We start from the raw sequence: 5,974 nt of genomic DNA, 5'->3' as shown, positions 1-5,974 counted from the left end.
TGAGGATTTTTTAAAATTTTTTTAGAAAGAGTTTTGTCCCCAAATTTAATAGAGGTGATCCTTGTATTTTTTTTGGCATGCACAAAAAAATTTAGATAAAAAATCGAAGTGGAGAAGATTTTGTGACCGTTTGAAAGAAGTGTCCCCATTTCAGACACTTTAATGGCTACTGGCAGCAAACCTATAAAATCTCAAATGCTCTTTAAGGGGGTGTGAGTTCTCGAGGTTTGATGAGAGATAGGGGGCCAATATAAGGGCCAAATACCAGCACCCATCGCACATCATGTGCGCACACCCCCCAGCCCCCCAATCATCGGAACGCCAAATGTCATCGGTTAGGCTCTCCGATGATGCTCCGGTGATTGTGCCCCGGACAAAAAAAATACAGCACCAGCACATGCCTGAGCCCAGTATGTACACCGTGGCTCAAAATCTTAGACTGGGAATGAACTTCGTATGCTTAGACATGGAATGAACTTCGTATGCCTAAGCCAACCCATGAAACAAGCGTGCGGGTGCTCAGCCGGCCGGAGAGGCAAAATGCGCAAGCCAGGGATCAGCCTGGTCCCCCCTGCGTGCTATCGATCCTACTATCATAACCCTTAGTTTGGTCTGATCTTAGACTGGGAATAAATTCCGTATGCATAAGTCAACCCACGAAATGAGCGTGCGGGCGCTGAGCCAGTCGAAGAGGCATAATGTGCAAGCCGGGGATCAGCCCGGTCCCCCTTTGCGTGCTGCTGGTCCCACTACCATAGCCCTTAGTTCGGCTCAGGCTTAGACATGGAATGAACTCCCTATGCCTAAGCCAACCCATGAAACGGGCGTACGGGCGCTCAACCGACCGGAGAGGCAGAATGCGTAAGTCGAGGATCGGCCCGGTCCCTCCTGTATGCTACCAATCTTGCTGTCGCAACCCTCGGTCCAGTCTGATCTTAGACTGGGAATGAACTCCGTATGCTTAGACTGGGGATGAACTCCATATGTCTAAGTCAACCCACGAAATAAGCGTGCGGGCGCTCAGCCGGCCGAAGAGGCATAATACATAAAATGGGGATCAGCCCGATCCCCCTCTGCGTGCTGTTGATCCCACTGCCAGTCCTACTGCCGCAACCCTCAGTTCGGTTCGAGCTTAGACATGGAATGAACTTCGTATGCCTAAGCCAACCCACGAAATGAGCGTGCAGGTGCTCAGTCGACTGGAGAGGCAGAATGTGCAAGCCGGGGATCGGGTCGGTCCCCTCTGCGTGCTGTCGATCTTGCTGCGGGTCCTGCGGCCGTAACCCTCGGTCTAGTCTAATCTTAGACTGGGAATGAACTTTGTATGCTTAGACATGGAATGAACTCTGTATGCCTAAGCCAACACACGAAACGAGCGTACGGGCGTTCAGTCGGTCGGAGAGGCAGAATGTGTAAGTCAGGGACCGACCCGATCTCTCCCTACGTGTTGCGGATCTTGCTACCGCAACCCTCGGTCCGATTCGATCTTGGACTGGGAATGAAGTCTGTACTCTTAGACTAGGGATGAACTCCGTAAGCCTAAGTCAACCCACGAATCGAACGTGTAGGCGCTCAGCCGGCCGAAAAGGTTGACCGAAAAGGCAAAATGCATAAGTCGAGGCTCGACCTGATCCCTCCTGTGTGCTGTCGATCTTGCTGCTGGTCCTGTTGCCGTAACCCTCGGTCCGATCCGATCTTAAACTAGGAATGAACTTCGTATGCTTAGACGTGGAATGAACTCTGTATGCCTAAGCCAGTCCATGAAATGAGCGTGCGGGCGCTCAGCCGACCGAAGAGGCAAAATGTGTAAGCTGGGGACCGGCTCGATCCCCCCTCCGTGTTGTCGATCCTGCTATCGCAACCCTAAATCTGGTCTGATCTTAGACTAGGAATGAACTCCGTATGCCTAAGTCAACCCATGAAACGAGCGTACGGGCGTTGACCCGGTCGGAGAGTTATAATGCGCAAGTCGAGGATCGACTTGATCCCCCTCTATGTACTGCTGGTCCCGCTGCCACAACCCTCAATCCGACTGGGGCTTAGACATGGAATGAACTCCCTATGCCTAAGCCAACCCATGTAATGGGCGTGCGGGTGCTCAACCGGCCGAAGAGGCAGAATGCACAAGCTAGGGATCGGTCTGGTCCCCCTGCGTGCTATCGATCCTGCTGCCATAACCCTTGGTCTGGTCCGATCTCAGACTTGTAATGAACTCCGTATGCTTAGACTGGGGATGAACTCCATATGCCTAAGTCAACCCAAGAAACAAGCGTACGAACGCTCAGCCGATCGGAGAGGCAGCATCTGTAAGCTGAGGATCCCTCCGATCCCCTCTTATGTGCTACCGATCTTGCTACTGGTCCTGCTGCCACAACCCTCGATCCGGTCTGATCTTAGACTGGGAATGAACTATGTATGCTTACACATGGAATAAACTCCGTATGCCTAAGCCAACCCATGAAATGAGCGTCTGGGCGCTCAGCCGGTCAAAGAGGCAAAATGCGCAAGTCGGAGACCGGTCCGATCCCCCCTGTATGTTGTCGATCTTACTACCGTAACCCTCGGTCTGATTTGATCTGAGACTGAGAATGAACTCCGTATGCCTAAATCAACCCATGAAATGAGCGTTCGGGCGCTGAGCCGACCGGAGAGGCATAATGCGCAAGCCGGGGATCAGCCCGGTCCCACTCTGCGTGCTGCCGGTCTCGCTGCCACAACCATCGGTCTGACTTGGGCTTAGACATGGAATGAACTCCCTATGCCTAAGCCAACCCATGAAATGGGCATACAGGCATTCAGCCGATCGGAGAGGTAGAATGCGCAAGTCGAGGATCGATCGGGTCTTACTTACATGCTGTCGATCCTGCTATCGCAACCTTCGGTACGGTCTGATCTTAGACTGGGAATGAACTCTGTATGCTTAGACTGGGGATGAACTCCGTATGCCTAAGTCAACCCATGAAACGAGCGTGCGAGGGCTCAGCCAGCCGGAGAGGCCGACCGGAGAGGCATAATGCGCAAGTCAGGGATCAGCTCGGTCCCCCTATACGTGCTGTCGATCCCGCTGTCGGTCCTATTGCAACAACCCTCGGTCCGGCTAGGGCTTAGACATGGAATGAACTCTGTATGCCAAAGCCAACCCATGAAATGAGCGTGCGGGTGCTCAACCGACTGGAGAGGCAGAATGCGGAAGCCGGGGATCGACCCGATCCCTCCTACGTGCTATCGATCCTACTGTTGGTCCTACTGTCGTAACCTTCGGTCTGGTTTGATCTTAGACTGGGAGTGAACTCCGTATGCTTAGACATGGAATGAACTCCGTATGCCTAAGTCAACCCACGAAATGAGCGTGCGGGCGCTCAGTCGGCCGGAGAGATAGAATGCACAAACCGGGGACCTTTTCGATCCCCCCTGCGTGCTGTCGATCCTACTGTTGCGACCCTCGGTCCGGTCTGATCTTAGACTGGGAATGAACTCCGTATGCCTAAGTCAACCCACGAAACGAGCATGCGGGCACTGAGCCGGCCAGAAAGGCATAATGCGCAAGCCGGGGATTGGCTCAGTCCTCTTCTGTGTGCTGTCGGTCCCACTGCCACAACCCTCGGTTCGATTGGGGCTTAGACAAGGAATGAACTCCCTATGCCTAAGCCAACCCACGAAATGGGCGTGCGAGCGCTCAGCCGGTCGGAGAGGCAGAATGCGTAAGTCGAGGATCGGCCCGATCCCTATTACGTGCTGTCGATCCTGCTGCCGCAACCCTCGGTCCGATCCAATCTTAGACTGGGAATGAACTTCATATGCTTAGACTGGGGATGAATTTCGTATGCCTAAGTCAACCCATGAAATGAGCGTACGGGTGCTCAACCGATCGGCCTCTCCTTCTATTTTTGTTGGCATGCACAAAAAAATTCAGCTAAAAACTCTAAGTGGAGAAGATTTTGTGACTGTTTGAAAAAATTGTCCCATTCTAGACACTTTAATGGCTACTAGCAGCAAACCTATAAAATCTCAAATGCTCTTTAAGGGGGTGTGAGTTCTCGAGGTTTGATGAGGGATAGGGGGCCAATATAAAGGTCAAGTACCAGCACCCATCGCACATCATGTGTGCACCCCCTCGGCCCCCCCAATCATCGAAACCTTCAATGCAACCGATTAGGCTATCCGATGATGCTCCGACAATGCTCCGGCAATGCTCTGACGATGGTGCCCTGGGCAAAAAAAATGCGACACCAGCACATGCCCGAGCCCAACATGTGCACCGTGGCTCAAACTCTTAGATTGGGATGAACTCTGTATGCTTAGACATGGAATGAACTCCGTATGCCTATGCCAACCCACGAAACGAGCGTGCGATCGCTCAGCCGGCTGGAGAGGTAGAATGCGTAAGTCGAGGATCGACTCGGTCCCCCTCTGCATGCTGTCAGTCTCGCTACCATAACCCTCGATCCGACTGGGGCTTAGACATGGAATGAACTCCCTATGCCTAAGCCAACCAATGAAACGGGCGTGCGCGCGCTCAGTCGACTGGAGAGGCAGAATGCGCAAGCAGGGGATCAACCTGGTCTATCCTGCATGCTGTCAATCCTGCTGCCACAACCCTCGGTCCGGTCTGATCTTAGACTGGGAATGAACTCCGTATGCTTAGATTGGGGATGAACTCCGTATGCCTAAGTCAACGCACGAAAGGAGCGTGCGGGCACTCAGCTGGCCGGAGAGGTCGATCGGAGAGGCAGAATGCACAAGCCGGGGATCGACTCGATCCCCCCTACGTGTTACCGATCCTGCTGCTGGTCCTGATGCCATAACCCTCGGTCCAGTCCGATCTTAGATTTGGAATCAACTTCGTATGCTTAGACATGGAATGAACTCCGTATGCCTAAGCCAACCCACGAAACGAGCATGTGGGCACTCAGCCAGCCGGAAAGGCAGAATGCGTAAGCTAAGGATCGGCCTAGTCCCCCCTGCGTGCTATCGATCCTACTACCGCAACCCTCGATCCGATCCTATCTTAGACTGGGAATGAACTCCTTATGCGTAAGTCAACCCACGGAATGAGCGTTCGGGCGCTGCACCGACCGGAGAGGCATAATGCACAAGCTGGGGATCATCCCAGTCCCCCTTGCATGCTATCGGTCCCGCTACCACAACCCTCGGTCTGGTAAGGGCTTAGACATGGAATGAACTCCCTATGCCTAAGCCAACCCACGAAGTGGACGTGCGTGCACTCAGTCGATCGGAGAGGCAGAATGCGCAAGCTGGGGATCAGCTCGGTCCCCCCTACGTGCTGTCGATCCTACTATCGTAACCCTCGATCCGGTCTGATCGTAGACTGGGAATGAACTCCGTATGCTTAGATCGGGGATGAACTTCGTATGCCTAAGTCAACCCATAAAATGAGCGTGCGGACGTTTAGTCGATCGGAGAGGTCGGTCGAAGAGGCATAATGCGCAAGCCGAGGATTAACCCAATCCCCCTCTACATGCTGCCGATCCCACTGTCGGTCCTGTTGCCACAACCCTCGGTCTGGCTAGGGCTTAGACATGGAATGAACTCTATATGCCTAAGCCAACCCACGAAACGAGTGTGCGAACGCTCAACCGGCCTGAGAGGTAGAATATGGATTAGCCCGACCCCCCCTACGTGCTGTCGATCCTGCTGCTGGTCCTGCTGCCACAACCCCCGGTCCGGTCCAATCTTAGACTTGGAATGAACTCCGTATGCTTAGAAATGAAATGAACTCCGTATGCTTAAGCCAACCCATGAAACGAGCGTGGGGGCGTACAACCGATCGGAGAGGCAGAATGCACAAGCCAGGGGTGGGCTCGATCCCGCCTACGTGCTGTCGATCCTGCTGCCGTAACCCTCAGTTTGGGCCAATCTTAGATTAGGAATGAACTCTGTATGCCTAAGTCAACCCACAAAATGAGCGTGTGGGCACTGAGCAGTCCGGAGAGGCATAATACGCAAGCTGGGG

Source organism: Durio zibethinus, chromosome 3, assembly GCF_047325235.1.
Source record: "Durio zibethinus cultivar Kanyao isolate XHJ-2024 chromosome 3, ASM4732523v1, whole genome shotgun sequence".
NCBI lineage: Eukaryota > Viridiplantae > Streptophyta > Magnoliopsida > Malvales > Malvaceae > Durio > Durio zibethinus.
Note: the sequence above shows the minus strand (reverse complement) of the source record.